The sequence below is a fragment of the Rhinolophus sinicus genome, chromosome 18 (genome assembly GCF_057876585.1).
Source record: "Rhinolophus sinicus isolate RSI-liver-muscle chromosome 18, RSI-T2T, whole genome shotgun sequence".
In the NCBI taxonomy this organism is placed as follows: domain Eukaryota; kingdom Metazoa; phylum Chordata; class Mammalia; order Chiroptera; family Rhinolophidae; genus Rhinolophus; species Rhinolophus sinicus.
In genome coordinates this window covers 84,768,998-84,787,015 of record NC_142518.1, presented here as the reverse complement: position 1 = coordinate 84,787,015, position 18,018 = coordinate 84,768,998, and the positions used below count along the sequence as shown (strand labels likewise).

The 18,018-nt window shown below is 38.0% G+C and overlaps 1 pseudogene; it reads left to right on the top strand.

Annotated features, from left to right (window-relative positions):
- Positions 1–5,135: 5,135 nt before the first annotated feature.
- On the top strand, positions 5,136–6,687 carry LOC109438885 (N-terminal kinase-like protein pseudogene; annotated as a pseudogene).
- The last annotated feature ends 11,331 nt before the right edge of the window (positions 6,688–18,018 follow it).

The window sequence follows — 18,018 nt, the reverse complement described above, 5'->3', positions numbered from 1 at the left end:
CATAGGGGTAAATGTAAGAATTTGCATAGGGGAAAATACAGTCTATTCAATAAATGGTTCTGGGGAACCTGGACAGACACACGCAAAAAAAATGAAGCTGGACCACCTCCTTACGACATATACGAAAATAAGCTCAAACTAGATTAAAGACTTAAATGTAAGATCTGAAACCGTAAAACTCTTAGAAGACAATGTAGAAGTAAATCTGCAGACATTACCCTTAGTAATATTTTTACTGATATATCCCCTCTGACAAGGGAAGTAAAAGAAAAAAATAAACGTATGGGATTACATCAAACTAAAAAGTTTTTTCACAGCAAAGGAAACCATCAATAAAACAAAAGGCATCCTACTGAATGGGAGAAGATATTTTTCAATGATAAACCTGATAAGGGGTTAATATCCAAAATTTATTTTAAAATAATTAATTCACCTCCACACCAAAAAAACAAACAACCCAATTATAAAATGGGCAGAGGACATTAAGAGACATTTTTCTAAAGAGGACATACAGATAACCAAGAGACATATGAAAAAATGCTGAACCTCACTAATCATGAGAGAAATGCAAATAAAAACCACAATGAGATAACACCTCGTTCTGGGTGGAATGGCTGTTATCAATAAATCAGCAAACAACTGCCGGTGATGATGTGGAGAAAAGGGAAACCTTGTGCACTGTTGGTTGGATTGCAGATTGGTGCAGCCACTATGGAAATCAATATGGAGGCATCTCAAAAAACTGGAAATCAACTACCTTATGACTCAGCAATTCCACTCTTAGGTGTCTATCCAGAGAAATCCAAAACATTAATTCAAAAAAGTTTATGCACCTCTATATTTATTGCAGTGGTAGTCACAACAGCCAAGACATGGAAATAACGTAAATGCCCATCGGTATTTGACTGGATTAAGAAACTGGTACATTTATACAATGGAATATTACTTGGCCATAAAGAAAAAATGAAATCTTACCACTTCCAACGATATGGATGGACCTAGAGAACATTATGCTAAGTGAAATAAGTCAGAGGGAGAAAGACAAATACCATATGATCTCACTTATATGTGGAATCCAAATAATAGAATAAACGAGGAAACTAATCAGAAACAGTCTCAGAGATTTAGAGAAAAAACTGAGGGTTGCTAGATGGGAGGGTAGTGGGGATAAGGGAAATGGTGAGGGGATTAGAAAGCACAATTAACAACCACAAAATTGCCACAGAGATATGAAAGACAGTTTGGGGAACATAATCAATAATTCTGTAAAGATTTTGTAGGGTATTTGACGGACACTTATCTTATTAAGGAGACCACTTAATTGGATGGTGTTGGTGCCTGACCACTTCAGTGTACACCTGAAGATGAAGATGAATAATATTGAATGTCAACTATAAATAAACTATTATATATATATATATATATATATATATATATATATATATATATATATATATATGGTCACAATTTGTGAAGTACAGCAAAAGGAATAGTCAGTGGAACTCTAACAGCCATATATACGATGTCAGAGGAGTAGTAGATTAGGGAAGGGGGTTATCACTTTGTGAGGGGTATAAATGTCTAACTATTACATTGTTCTGTACACCTGAAACTAATAATAAAACATAAAAGTACGTTGTTTAATCTCCACATATTTGTGGTTTTTCATGCTTTCTTTTTGCAATTGATATCCAGTTTCAAAGTCTTGTGATCAGAGAATATGCTTGGTATGATAATCAGTCTTCTTAAATTTGCTGAGACTAGTTTTGTGTCCCAAAATGTGGTGTATCCTTGACGATGTTCCATGTTCACTAGAAAAGAATGCATAATATGATGTCTGGGATGAAGTCCTCTATAAATGTCAATTATGTCCATTTCATCTAATGTGTCATTTAGGGCTGCTATTTCATTATTTCTTTTCTGTTTGGATGATCTAGCCATAGCTGTCAATGACGTATTTAGGTCCCCTAGTATAACTGTTTTGGTCAATTTCTCCCTTTAGTTCTGTTAGTAGTTGCTTGGTATATTTCGGTGTTCCCTGATTGGGGGCATAAATATTGATGATGTTATGTCTTCTTGTTGTATAGTCCCATTTATTATTATGAAATGTTCATCTTTTCTCTTGTTACCTTTTTCACCCTGAAGTCTGTTTCATTTGATATCAGTATAGCTCCACCTGCTTTTCTCTGGATATGATTTGCATTGTTTCTTTAGGTAGGCCTTCTTTGCTATGAATTTCCCTCTTAGGACTGCTATTGCTGCATCCCAAAGATTTTGTGTCATTGTGGTTTCAGTTTTGTTGCCTCAGTGTATCTTTTGATTTCTTCCTTGAGGTCATTTTTGACCCATTCATTATTTAGTAGCATTTTATTGAGTCTTCATGTGTTTGTGTGTTTTCAGGTTTTCTTCTTGTAATTTATTTCTAGTCTCATAGCACTGTGGTCAGAGAAGATGGTTGATGTGATTTTAATCTTTTTAAATGTATTGAAACTTGTTTTGTGGCCTCTCATGTGGTCTATTTTGGAAAATGTTTCATATGCACTTGAAAAGAATGTATATTCGGCTGCTTTTGGGTGAAATGCTCTAAAAATATCAATTAATTCCAACTTGTGTAATGTGTCACTTACGGCCACTGTTTCTGCATTGATTTTCTGTCTGGAGGATCTGTCCATTGGTGTTAGTGGAGTGTTGAAGTCTCCTACAATGATTGTGTTACTGTTGATCTCTGTCTTTATGTCGGTCAATATCTGTTTTTGTATATTTAGGTACTCCTACGTTAGGTGTATAGATGTTTACTGGGGTTATATCCTCTAGTTGAATTGATCCCTTTATTATTATGTAGGCCCTTCTTTGTCTTTCAGTCTTCATTTTAAATTCTATTTTGTGTGATATAAGTATTGCTAACCCAGACTTTTTCTTATTTACATTTGTGTGAAATATCTTATTCTATCCCTTTACTTTCACTCATGCTTATTTTTTAATTGCTATTTGCCCTCAGCTTTCTTATTATCTATGTTTAGGGCATGAATGTATTAATAATTATTGAAGGCATGAAATTCTATTTTCTTCATAATTCTCCCATACATTTCAAATGCTTGAATCATTCCACTAACTAGAGCAACCTCTCCACTGGCACATTCTTCCAAAATACCACAGGTGAAAGTTTTAACAACTGAGCTGCCTGTGCCAGGGACTCTCTGTGCACAACTTTCCACAAGGAATAGGCTCTCATTACCAACCTAGTGGTGAGGAATCCAGTCCCCAAACCTCATCTATGACCTGCTTTCTTGGACTGCTTCTGGTACCAAATGTCACAGGTTGGACTCTTAAAGAAACAGGTACTGAGAAGGAATTAATTCAAAAGGTTAATTAGGGAATAACACCTGTGAAGGAATAGGGAGGGAGAAGCAAGATTTAGCCACCAGACTGTGATGTAGACCTGACAGAGTCTCTGCCTTCCTGGGGGGATTCTCTGCACCAAAGATTGCTCATTAGAGAAGTCCTATGTTGGGTGGATATGGCTAAGCTCTTGTACCACTGCTTTGCTTGGTCATTAGCTGGGGTTACTCTGAGACAGTGTAACTTTGTTTATCATCACTTTGTTCAGTCATTGGCTGTGGGCTGCTATAACAAGAGTGTGACCTCGGTTCCAAAGCTGAGGCAGATAATAAAGATGGTGATAACTGGAGGTGTCAGATACTTAAACTCCTTGTTGGGCAGTAAGTCCTTTCTTTATGGGGCTTATGAGAGGTGCATAACTTTGTCACATGGACTGAGCCTACCACCACTGTGTGTATGAGCGAAATGTATTTGTTTGGACTAAAATGTATATTGCCCACCCATTTTCCAGTGGGTGAGTCTTACAAATGAGATTAGATTTGCACATCTGAATGTCTTATGAGTGAATGACCTTGATAGAGTGCAGTAGCTTGAGACATTTGCCAGGGAGGGCACCCATAGGGGTGGTGATGGTGACTGTGCAAGAGATACTCCAAATCCAAAGGAAGCTAGGGCTTGGTTGCCTGGATAGTGGGGGGTGATGTAGGGCTTCTTTTGTCAGAAGACACACATGAAAAAATGGCAGGCTATGGAAAACTGACTTTCCTGATTGATAATGTGGAAAGTGGACCTCTTTAGACAGAAGGTTTATGATTTTTTTCATTTTCATTTTGTACAGTATTAGGTGGCACCTTTTCTCTGTTCCCAACATTATTTCTTAGGTTAAGCCTCTGTTTCCACTCCCATATTTCATCCATTTGTTCATCGAATATTTACAACTCTGTTTCAGTTATGGAAATGATTAAGAGAGACTCTGCCCATGGTCTTATCCCATGATCAAGTATGGAAAACAATATATCATTATAGTGTTATGAAAGAGGTAAGCACTATTGTTCTGGGAACATGGAGGAAAAGTCTCCAACCCAATTCTGATGGGCAAGGATAGTCAGAGAAGGCCTCCCAGAGGAAATTATGCCAATTTTCTCTTCAAGACAAAGTATGACTTAGGCATAAAAGTGAGGGGGAGGGAATTCCAGGATTATGAAGAAGCATGTGCAAAAACATGGAAGCATGAAAAGATATGGTAAAGCCAGGAATTTTAAGTGGTTGAATATGACTGGATCTTAGTGGATATTTGTGATGGAGTGGAGAATGGAGGTGAAGGAGTGGTAAACAATAAGGCTGGAGACATGGGCAGGAGGCAGATTATGAAGGGCTTTTATGAAAAATAAAGGGGATTTACTTTTATGCCAAAGGACAATAGAGACCCATTGATGCTGAGGAGCAATGAGATCAGAAAAATCACTCTGGCTGCCCTGGCTTAGGCAGCCAAGGACCCTGAGCTGAGGTGCCCAAACCCACAGTGTTGGTGGGGCTGATGTGGTTCTTTGCCTGGGGCCCAATCCGGGACTTCCCATTGGAGCTCAGCCTGGAAACTACTGGAGGTGGCCTGCTGGGAGCCTGGGCTCTGCACAGCAGCTGAAGGAAAGCCACAGACAGTCCGATGTCTATCTTCATATATCATGTGAACTCCAGTGCCTAACAGCAGACCCAGGTAATCAAAGCTGCCTTCAAGCACCTCAAAACTCTCCGGCACCCCAAAATTTGGCTTATATCTATGGACTGGAGCCAGACAAATGACTCCACATAGAGATAGAGGCAGTGACTCCTCTGGGAGTGTACGTGAAGGTGTGAACAGAGGCTGGTGGCGTGAAGAAACTGGAGCTCTCCTGGGGGTTACACCATATTGTAAAAGCCCTCAGCTTCCTGGTCAACAACTTCAGCCTCACCTACAGCAATATCTGCATGGCTGCTTTATTTGTACATTGTGCCAGTGAGTGGAATCTTAGGGGCTTGGAGTATAGAGCAATGGTAAGGGAACCCCCAGCAAGGGGATGCCATCACCTGAGCAGTATGGCTGCTCCATCCCCCTCCCCCCAAAGTTGGCTAATAGCAGTGGCAGAGCAATCAGAGAGAAGTCGTTAGCCAACATGTGACACTTGGGTTGCCTCATCTGGGAAGTCTTCAGTGGACCCCTACCTTGGGCCACTGCCCTGCGCAACCCTGGGAAGATACCCAAAGAGCTGGTTCCCCATTACTGTGAGCTGGTTGGAGCCAACACCAAGGTGGTTTCAACCCACTCCACTTCCCGCAGAACTGGCATGTGCCTGGTGGCTTAATGAACAACCACTTTGTGGAGACCAAACTCTTCCTGGAAGAGACAGAGATCAAAGAGCCAGCTGAGAAGCAAAAGTTATTCCAAGAGCTAAGCAAGAGCTTACACTTATTCCCCAAGTATTTCTGCCAGCAAAATGTGCTGTTCCAGTTGCTGATTGCCTTTCAGTTTGGCAATGCTGGGGTCATGGTCCTCACACCTCTCTTCATGGTGGACATCAGTGACAAGGAGAATCAGCAAAAGATCATCTCTGTCATGCTCAAGATGTTCTCATCCACTGACCTGGCCATGCACATCTGCTTCTTATTGCAGATGGAGCAGCTCATTCAATACCTTGATGAGCCAACAGTCAGCACCCAGATCTTTCTCCATGTCATGCATGGCTTGCTGCACACCAGCTCTGCCATCCAGGAGCAGACTGTCAAGTCCTTACTGCTCCTGGCCCTGAGGCTGAGTGAAGCCAACATCTATGCGAAGCTGGTGAAGCACTTTTGTGCAGCTGCATGTCTAGGATGAGCAGGGCCCCATCTGCTGCAACATCACTGTCTGCCTGGACAAAATTGGCTCCTACCTCAGTGCCAGCACCAGACACAGGTCCTCACCTCTGCTTTCAGCCAGGCCACTGAAGACCCATTTGCACCATCCTGGGTTGCAGGTGTCCTGGGCTTCGCTGCCACCCATAACCTCTACTCAATGAATGACTGTGCCCACAAGATCCTGCCTGTGTTCTGTGGTCTCACTGTGGATCCTGAGAAATCTGTGTGGGACCAGGCCTTTAAAGGCATTTAAAGCTTCCTGTCCAAACTACAGTCTGTGTCAGAGAACCCAGCTGGCTGAAGTGTAGAAGGATGTCCATGCAGCCTCTAGCCCTGGAATGGGAGGAGCCACAGCCAGGGGTCTCCTCATTCACCTCCAAACTGATCTGTGCACACCCTACAGCTGCTGCAGCTGAGACCAACATCTCCCAGAAACCCATGCCTGAGGGACTTCTTGCCCTGGTAATGGAGATATAAAACACAAAAAAGAACCAGTGAGAAATAAAGAGTAAAATAAGTGAAAATGAAGAATACATTAGAGGGTCTCAACTGTGGATTAGATGAAGCAGAGGACTGAATCAGCGATTTAGAAGATAAGGTAGCAGCAAACACCCAAGTAGAACAGCAAAAGGAAAAAAAAATGAGGATAGTTTAATGGACCTCTGCAACAACAAGTGGAACAAACTTCTTATAATAAGGGACATGGAAGGAAAAGAGAGAGAGCAAGGAATTGAAAACCTATTTGTAGAAATGACAGAAAACTTCTTTATACTGGTGAAGGAAAGAGATATACCACCCCAGGAGACACAGTGAATCCCAAACAAGATAAACCCAAACAGGCCCACACTAAGGTACATCATAGTTAAAATGGCAAATGTTAAAGACAAAGAGAGAATCCTAAAAGCAGCAATCGAAAAGCAATTAGTTACCTACAAGTGATCTCCCGTAAGACTTTCGGCTGATTTCTCAACAGAAACTTGCAGGCCTGAAGGGATTGGCAGAAAATATTCAAAGTGATGGAAAGCAGGGACCGACAGCAAAGATCACTTTACCCAGCAAAGCTATCATTTAGAATTGAGGACAGCTAAAGAGCTTCCCAGATAAAAAAAAAGTGAAAGGAGTTCCTCACTACCAAATCAGTATTACAAGGAATGTTAGAGGGACTTCTTTATGACAAAAAAGGTAAAAAATATGAATAATAAAATGGCAATAACTGCATATCTATCAACAATGTAAATGCTCCAATGAAAAGACAACATAGCTGAATGGATTAGAAAAGAAGAGTATTACATATGCTGCCTACAAGATATTCACTTCAGACAGAAAGACACACAGACTGAAAATAAAGGGATGGAAAAATATATTTTATGAAAATGGAAATAAAAAACCTGTGGTTTCAGTACTTATAGCAGACAAAATAGACTTTACAACAAAGGCTATAACCTAAGACAAAGAAGAACCCAGTAATCCTACTTCTGATATATATTCAAAAAAAACCCCAAAGCATTACTTGGAACAGCCGTGTACATCCATATGTTCACTGCAGCATTGCTTACAATGGACAAGATGTGGAGGCGGTTTGGGTGTCTGTCGATGGGTGAATGGATAAAGTGGAGGTGATACATATGGGGTGCAAAAAAAGTATACAAGTGGACACCTTGGTCAACGTTGCTCAGGCAGTAGTTTGCCATAATCAGAAGTGTCTGGATGCTGATGGTAACCACTTTGAGCACCTCTTGTAATTGCAGAAGTCAAATGTGATTTGTATTTATCTTTTGTTATTAGTATATAGTGAGTATTACAATTTTAATAAGTTTTCTTTTCTTAAAGTGTGTTTACTTTTTTTGGCACTCTCTGTGTATAAACTTCTTAAATTATATAAGTGTCTAACCACTATGCTGTACACGTGAATCTAATATAAAATAATATTGAATATCAACTGTAATTGAACATTTTTTAAATGGGGGAAAAGTGAATAAGGTTCAAATTTCCAGGTATAAAACAAACAAGTCATGGGAATTTAATATACCACATAGGGAATATAGCTAATAATAATATGATAGCATAGTACAGTGTCAGATGGTTGCTGGACTTACCATGGTGATCACTTCTTTACATATATAAATGTTGAATGACTATGGTGTAGACCTGAAACTAATATAATATTGTATCTTAGCTATATGTTTTATAAAAATCTTTAAAGACGTAAAAAATCAAAATAAAAAGCAGACAGGATTGCAAATTGGTGCAGCCACTGTGGAAAACAGTATAGAGGTTTCTCAAAAAGTTAAAAATAGAACAACCGTATGACCCAGAAATTCCACTACTGGGTATTTACTCTAAGAAATCCAGAACAGTAATTTGAAAAAAAATGTGTGCACTCCTATGGTTACTGCAGTGTTATTCACAATAGCCAAGACATGGAAACAACTGAATTGCCCATCAATAGAAGATTGGATAATGAAATTGTCATACATTTGTACAATGGAGTATTACTCTGTCATTAAAAAGAATGAAATCTTAAAAATTTGCAACAACATGGATGGACCACGAGGACATTATGCTAAGTGAAATAAGTCAGACCGAGAAAGACCAATACCATATGATCTCACTTATATGTGGAAACTAAAGAACAGAATCAATGAACAAACAAAACAGAAATGGACTCTTAGATACAGAGAACAAACTGACTATTGCTAGGTGGGATGGGGGATGGGAGGATGGGTGAGAACAGTGAAGGGATTAGGAAATAGAAATTGGTAGTTACAAAATAGTCACGGGGTTGGGGTTGTGAAACACAGTATGGCAAATACAGTCAATAATATTGTAAAAGCTATATATGGTGTCAGATGGGTACTAGACTTATCAGGGGGATCATTTTATAAATTATATAAAAGCCTAACCACTTCATTGTTCACCTGAAACTGATATAAAATAATACTGAATGTCAACTATAAATATGTATCTATCTATGTATGATGTAAAATATAGCATAGGGAATATAGTCAATGGTATTGTAACAGGTATGTGCAGTGGCAGATGGGTTGTATACTTGTTGGGGTTATCACTTTGCGAGGCATGTAAATGTCTAATTATTATGTACACCTGAGCCTAATAATAAAAAATAAAAATAAATAAAAAGTGAAAAAAGAGGAATGAAGTACTGATACATGCCTACGACATGAATCTTGAAAACATTATGCCAGCCCAGCACTGGTCTGGGAGTCGAGACTACACTGAATTTTTAGAAACCACCAAGTATACCCCTTAGCTCCTTGGAACCCCAGCCCACCCACCTATAGCTGCATTTCCAGGGGCACGCTGGGGGCCTGGGAAGCTGTCCCCACCCGCACAAGCCATGGAGAAGAATTTTTACAGCAGTAGACAATCCACAATGGTCTGGAGAGATTTTGGTGGTGAACAGTGACCCAAAACTGGCAACACAGCTACTCAGGGGCAGCTCTCAGGAATTTGAGCCTGAGGTGGTGGCTGATTACAGTGTTCTCAGGGTGCTGTGCAAGGTGGTCACAGGTCAAGTACTGGCATAAGAACTGAATCTGCATTAATGTTGTAAAAACCACTGGTCACATCTCATGACTCACTTGAACTCCACCCTGCCCAGATAGTGTTGCATCACCAAGGGCACTCTCAACACTGGGTTAACCAGCCTGGCACATGCACCTAAAAAGCCTCTTTAAACAGCTAGACTTTACGGACAGCTGGCGGGTGTCAATCGGCCTATGGGGCATAGGCCTTTTGCTAAGCTGCCTCAAACCCAAATTGGTGGCAGCGAGCCCCAGTTTACAGCAAGAGAACCCCCCAATGCCTCCATGCCCAGCACATACAGCTTTAAGGTACCTACCAGGTAGCCACAGACTGTTAACAGACAAGGCTGAAATTGCCGTGGATGGGAGCTCCACCCAGGAGACAACAGAAAAAACACACCCAGAGGCAAGCTTAGGACCACAACAGAGCACTATCTGGTTAATCCCACAAGTGGCACACCCAAAATAGGTTCTCAACAGGCACAAGAGCCTGCAAGGGTGAAACCTCCTCTAAGGGGTCTGCCCCTAAACAGCAGCTCATACACTGAGGGCATAGCCATACGTCATATCCAGCCTGGTAGTCAATCCCACCCACTGATGCACGAAAAGCAATCAAGGCTCAACTACAACAGGAGAATACACAGAACACAAGAGAATACAGAAGAACACAAGAATACACAGAAGCACAGGGGACTAGGGCGACTGCACAATTTGACTACACAGGACACATACTACATAAGTCCACTCAGAAAAGACTGAAAGACATAGGCGATCGGCATAATATATAGAAGCAAACACAGAGCAGCAGTCAGAATGAGGAAACAAAGAAACATGTCTCAAATAAAAGCACAGAAGAACCTGAAGAAGTGAACCTAAATGAAATGGAGGCAACCTACCTACCAGAGACAGAGTTTAAAACACTGATTGTAAGAATGCTTAAGGAACTTAGTGATAATTTCAACAAAGCAATAGCAAGCATAAAGAAGGACATAGAAACCATGAAAAATAACCAGTGAGAAATACAGAATGCAATAACTGAAATAAAGAGTACATTAAAAGGAATCTCAACATCAGATTAGATGAAACAGAGGTTCAAATCAGTAATTTAGAAGCAGGGTAACAGAATATACCCAATCAGAACAACAAAAATAAGAAAGAATAAAAAAAAAAAATGAAGATAGTTTAAGAGACTTGTGGGGCAACAAGAAGCACAAGAACATGTGCATCGTAGGAGTACCAGAAGGAGAAGAAAGGGAGCAAGGGATCGAGAACATATTTGAAGAAAAAATGACCCAAAATTTCCTAACTTGGTTAAGGAAATTGACATAGAAGCCCAGGAAGCACAGTGAGTCCCAAACAAGATGAACCCAAACAGGCCCACACCAAGACATGTCATAGTTAAAATGGCAAAAGTTAAAGACAAACAGAGAATTCTAAAAGCAGCAAGAGAAAGACAGCTAGTTACTTACAAGGGAGCTCCCATAAGACTATCAGCATATTTTTCTACAGAAACTTTGCAGGCTGAAAGGGAATGGCAGGGAGAACTGACTCTGGGTGGTGAAAAAGCAATGTGATATATAGATGATGTATTCTAGAATTGTACACTTGAAACCTATGTAACTTTACTAAGCATTGCCACCCCAATAAAATTTAGTTAAAAAAAAAAAAGAAGGGAATGGCAGGAAATATTCAAAGTGATGAGAAACAGGGGACTACAACCAAGACTGCTCTACTCAGCAAGACTATCATTTAAAATTTAAGGACAGATTAAGAGCTTCCAAGAAAAGAAAAACCTAAATGAATTCATCGCCACCAAGTCAGTATTACAGGAAATGTTAAAAGGACTTTTTAACCAGAAGAAAGGAGAAACAAACTAAGTAACAAACACCGGAAATATGAATAATAAAATGGCAATAACTAAAGGGAGAAATTGACCAAAACACAATTATACTAGGGGACTTAAATACATCATTGACAGCTATGGATAGATCATCCAAACAGAAAATAAATAACGAAATAGTAGCCCTAAATGACACATTAGATGAAATGGACATAATTGACATTTATAGAGCACTTCATCCTAAAACATCAGACTATACATTCTTTTCCAGTGTACATGGAACATTCTCAAGGATAGACCATATATTGGGACATAAAATCAGTCTCAACAAATTTAAAAAGATTGAAATCATACCATGCATATTCTCTGATCACAAGGCTTTGAAATTGGATATCAACTGTAAAAAGAAAGCGGGAAAAAACACAAATACATGGAGACTAAACAACATACTTTTAAAGAAGGACTGGGTCAAAGAAGAAATTAGAGGAGAGATCAAAAGATACATAGAAACAAATGACAATGAAAATACATCCTACCAAAATTTTTGGGATGCAGCGAAAGCAGTTTTAAGAGGGAAATTTATCTCATTACAGGCCTATCTCAAGAAACAAGAAAAACTCCCAAATAAATAACCTCATGTTACACCTTAAAGAACTAGAAAAAGAAGAACAAGTAAAACCCAAGGTCAGCAGAAGAAAGGAAATAACAAAAATTAGAGCAGAACTAAATGAAATAGAGAACAAAAAGACAATAGAAAAAACTAATGTGACAAAGAGCTGGTTCTTTGAGAAGATTAACAAAATTGACAAACCCTTGGCTATACTTACTAAGATAAAAAGAGAGAAGACACTGATTAACAAAATCAGAAACGTAAAAGGGGAAGTTATCACGGACACCACAGAAATACAAAGGATCATCCAAGAATACTATGAAGGACTATATGCCACCAAATTCAACAACCTAGAAGAAATGGATAAGTTCTTAGAAACAGATAGCCTTCCAAGGCTGAACCATGAAGAACTGGAAAATCTAAACAGATCGATCACCAGTAACGAAATTGAATCACTCATCCAAAACCTTCCCAAAAGCAAAAGTCCGGGACCAGATGGCTTCACTACTGAATTCTACCAAACCTTCAAAGAGGATTTAATACCAATTCTGCACAAACTCTTCCAAAAAATTGAAGAAGAAACAGTACTCCCCAACTCATTTTATGAGGCCAACATTACCCTGATACCAAAACCTGGTAAGGACAGCACAAAAAAAGAAAACTACAGACCAATATCTCTGATGAATACGGATGCAAAAATCCTAAATAAAATTCTAGCAAATCGAATACAACAATGCATTAAAAAGATTATTCATCACGACCAAGTGGGAATGAAGAAGTTAAATTATCACTCTTTGCAGATGACATGATGCTATATATTAGAAAACCCTAAAGACTCCACCAAAAAGCTATTAGAAACAATCAACGAATACAGTAAAGTTGCTGGCTACAAAATCAACGCACAAAAGTCCATTGCCTTCCTATATACCAACAATGAAATCTCAGAAAAAGAAATACAAAAAACAATTCCTTTTGCAATTGCAGCCAAAAGAATAATATACCTAGGAATAAACTTAACCAAGGATGTGAAAGACCTATATGCTGAAAACTATAAGACTTTTTTGAAAGAAATTGAAGAAGACACAAAGAAATGGAAAGATATTCCGTGCTCATGGATTGGAAGAATCAACATAGTTAAAATGGCCATATTACCCAAAGCAATATACAGATTCAATGCAATCCCCATCAAAATCCCAATGGCATTTTTTAAAGAAATAGAACAAAAAATCATCAGATTTGTTTGGAACCACAAAAGACCCCGAATAGCCAAAGCAATCTTAAGAAAAAAGAACTATAATGGAGGTATCACACTTCCTGACTTTGGCTTGTACTACAGGTCCACAATAATCAAAACAGCATGGTATTGGCAGAAAAACAGACACATAGACCAGTGGAATAGAATTGAGAACCCAGAAATAAAACCACATAAATATGGACAGATAATTTTTGACAAAGAAGCTAAAAACATACAATGGAGCAAAGACAGCTTCTTCAATAAATGGTGCTGGTAGAATTGGATAGCCACGTGCAAAAGAATGAAACTGGACTGCTATTTGTCACCATGTACCAAAGTTAATTCAAAATGGATCAAAGACTTAAGCATAAGACCTGACACAATAAACTGCATAGAAGAAAACATAGGTACTAAACTTATGGAACTTGGGTTCAAAGAGCATTTTATGAATTTGACTCCAAAGGCAATGGAAGTAAAAGCTAAAATAAACGAATGGGACTATATGAAACTTAAAAGCTTCTGCACATCAAAAGAAACCATTGACAAAATAAAGAGGCCACCAACTGAATGGGAGAAGATTTTTGCAAACAGTGCCTCCGATAAGGGGCTAGTATCCAGAATATACAAGGAACTCATGCAACTCAACAACAAAAAAACAAACAACCCAATTGAAAAATGGGCAGAGGACTTGAAGAGACATTTCTCCAAAGAGGACATACAAATGGCAAATAGACATATGAAAAAATGCTCAACATCACTAATCATCAGAGAAATGCAAATCAAAACCACAATGAGATATCACCTCACCCCAGTCAGAATGGCTATCATCAACAAGACAAATAGTAACAAATGTTGGAGAGGCTGTGGAGAAAAAGGAACCCTCATACACTGTTGGTGGGAATGCAGACTGGTGCAGCCGTTATGGAAGGCAGTGTGGAGGGTCCTCAAAAAATTAGGAATAGTATTGCCATATGACCCAGCAATCCCTCTCCTGGGTATCTACCCAAAAAATCTGAAAACATTTAGAGATAAAGACACGTGTGCTCCAATGTTCATTGCAGCTTTGTTTACGGTGGCCAAGACGTGGAAACAGCCAAGGTGTCCTTCGATAGATGAATGGATGAAGAAGTTGTGGTATATATACATAATGGAATACTATTCAGCGGTAAGAAAAGATGATATAGGAACATTTGTGACAACATGGATGGATCTTGAGAGTGTAATGCTGAGCGAAATAAGTCAGACAGAGAAAGCAGAGAACCATGTGATTTCACTGATATGTGGTATATAAACCAAAAGCAACAAAAGAACAAGACAAACAAATGAGAAACAGAAACTCATAGACACAGACAATGGTTTGGTGATTGCCAGAGGGTAAGGGGGATGGGGGGTGGGGGGTGGGAGATGAAGGTAAGGGGGATCGAATATATGGTGATGTAGGGAGAGCTGACTCTGTGTGATGAACACACAATGGGATTTATAGATGATGTGGTACAGAATTGTACACCTGAAATCTATGTAATTTTACTAACAATTGTCACCCAATAAATTTAATTAAAAAAATGGCAATAACTATGTACCTATCGATATTCACTTTAAATGTCAATGGTTTAAGTGCTCCAATCAAAAGACAGAGGATAGCAGAGAAGATAAGGAAACAAGACCCATACATACGCTATCAACAAGAGACCCACCTCAGTTCAAAGACACACACAGAGACTGAAAGTAAAGGGATGGAATAAGACATTTCATGCAAATGGAAATAAGAAAAAGTTGGGGTAACAATGCATATATTGGACAAAATAGACTTTAAAATAAAGAGTATAATAAAAGGCAAAGTAGGGCATTACATAATAATAGAGGAATAATCAAACAAGAAGACATAATCCTCGTAAACATCAATGCAACCAACATAGGAGCACCTAAATATATACAACAAATATTGACTGACATAAAGACAGAGATCAACACAAACACAATCATAGTAGGGGACTTCAACACCCTATTGACACTCATGGACAGATCATCCAGACAGAAAATCAATACGGACACAGTGGCTTTACATGACACAATAGCCCAGATGGATTTAATCGATATTTTTAGAGCATTGCACCCCAAAGCAGCAGAATATATATTCTTTTCAAGTGCATATGGAACATTTTCAAAGATAGACCACATGTTAGGCCACAAAACAAGTCTCAATAAATTTAAGAAGATTGACATCACATCAAGCATCTTCTGTGACCACAGTGGTATGAAACTAGTAATCAATTACAAGAAGAAAACCGGAAAACACACAAACACGTGGAAACTGGATAACATGCTACTAAATAATGAATGGGTCCACAATGAGATCAAGGAAGAAATCAAAAGATGCCTTGAGGCAAACAGAAATGGAAACACAATGACCCCAAATCTATAGGATGCAGCAAAAGCAGTCCTAAGAGGGAAATTCATAGCAACACAAACCTACCTAAAGAAACAAGAAAAATCTCTAATCAACAATCTATCTTATACCTAAGGGAACTGGAAAAAGGACAGCAAAATAAGCCTAAGGGGAGTACAAAGAAGGAAATAATAAAGATTAGAGTGGAAATAAATGGAATGGAGACCAAAAAAACAAAACAAACAAACAAACAAACAAACTCACGAAAAAAACAAAAAAACAAAAGATCAATAAAACCAAGAGCTGTTTTTTTTAAAGATAAACAAAACTGACAAACCTTTACCCAGACCCATGAAGAAAAAGAGAAGACCCAAAATAATAAAATTAAAAATGAAAGAGAAGTGACAACAGACACCACAGAAATACAAAAAGTTTAAGAAAATACTACAAACAACTATGTGCCAACAAATTAGACAATATGGAAGAAATGGATAATTTTCTTCTTTTTTTTAATTAAATTTATTGGGGTGACAATTGTTAGTAAAATTACATAGATTTCAGGTGCACAATTCTGTAATACATCATCTATAAATCCCATTGTGTGTTAATAGATAATTTTCTAAAAACATATAGCCTTCCAGGGCTGAATCAAGAAGAAACAGAAAATCTGAATAGACTGATTACTACCTGTGAAATTGAATCAGTAATCAACAAGCTCCCAACAAACAAAAGCCCTGGACCAGAGGGCTTCGAAGTTGAATTTTACTAAGCATTCAAAAAAGAATGATCACTTATTCTCAAACTATCCAAAAAATCCAGAAGGAGGGAAGGTTCCCAAACTTTTTTACAAGGCCACTATCACCCTTATAACAAAACCAGAGTAAGACATTAGAAAAAAAGAAAACTACAAGCTTATATCCCTAATGAACATACACGCAAAAAAATTTTAACAAAATATTAGCAAACAGAATTCAGCAATATATTAAAAAGATTGTACACCACAGTCAAGTGGGATTCATTCATGATATGCAAGGTTGGTTCAATATCCACAAATCAATTAATGTGATACACCATATTAACAAAATGGAAAATTAAAATCATGTGGTCATATCAATAGATGCAGAAAAAACATTTGATCAAATCCAGCATCCATTTATGATAAAAACTCGTAGCAAAGTGGGAACAGAGGGATCATATCTCAACATGTTAAAGGCCATATATGAAAAACCCACAGGTAACATCATATTCAATGGGGAAAAGCTAAAAGCATTCCCCTTAGGATCAGGAATATGACAAAGTTGCGCTCTTTTACCACATTTATTCAACATAGTGCTGGAAGTTCTAGCCACAGCAGTCAGACAAACAAAAGAAATAAAAGGCATTCAAATTGAAAAGGAGGAAGTAAAATTGTCATTATATATATGCAGATGATATGAGACTATGTACAGAGAACACTAAGGACTCCACCAAAAACTATTAGAACAGGTAAATGAATTCTGTAAAGTAGCAGGATACAAAATTAATATTCAGAAATCAGTGAAATTTGTATATACCAATAATAAAATATCAGAAGGAGAAATTAAGAAAACAATCCAATTTACAATTGTTTCCAAAACTATAAAATACTTAGGAATAAATTTAACCAAAGAAGTAAAGACCTGTACTCAGAATATTACAAGACACTGAAGAGAGAAATGAAAGAATATACAAATAAATGGAAACACATACCATGCTCATGGATAGGAAGAATTAATATAGTTAAAATGTTCATACTACCTAAGGCAATATATACTGTGTTTCCCTGAAAATAAGGCCTAGTTGGACAGTGAGCTCTAATGCGTCTTTTGGATCAAAAACTAAGATAAGACCTGGTCTTATTTTACCATAATATAAGACCAGGTCTTATATAATGTGGTATAATATAATATAATATAATATAATATAATATAATATAATATAATATAATTAATATAATACCGGGTCTTATATAATATAATATAGATGGGATCTAATCTAATCTAATCTAATCTAATCTAATCTAATCTAATAACTGGTCTTATATTAATTTTTGCTCCAAAAGATGCATTAGAGCTGATTGTCTGGCTAGGTCTTATTTTCGGGGAAACACGGTAGATTCAATGCAATTCCTATCAAACTACCAATGATATTTTTCACAGAACTAGAACATATAAT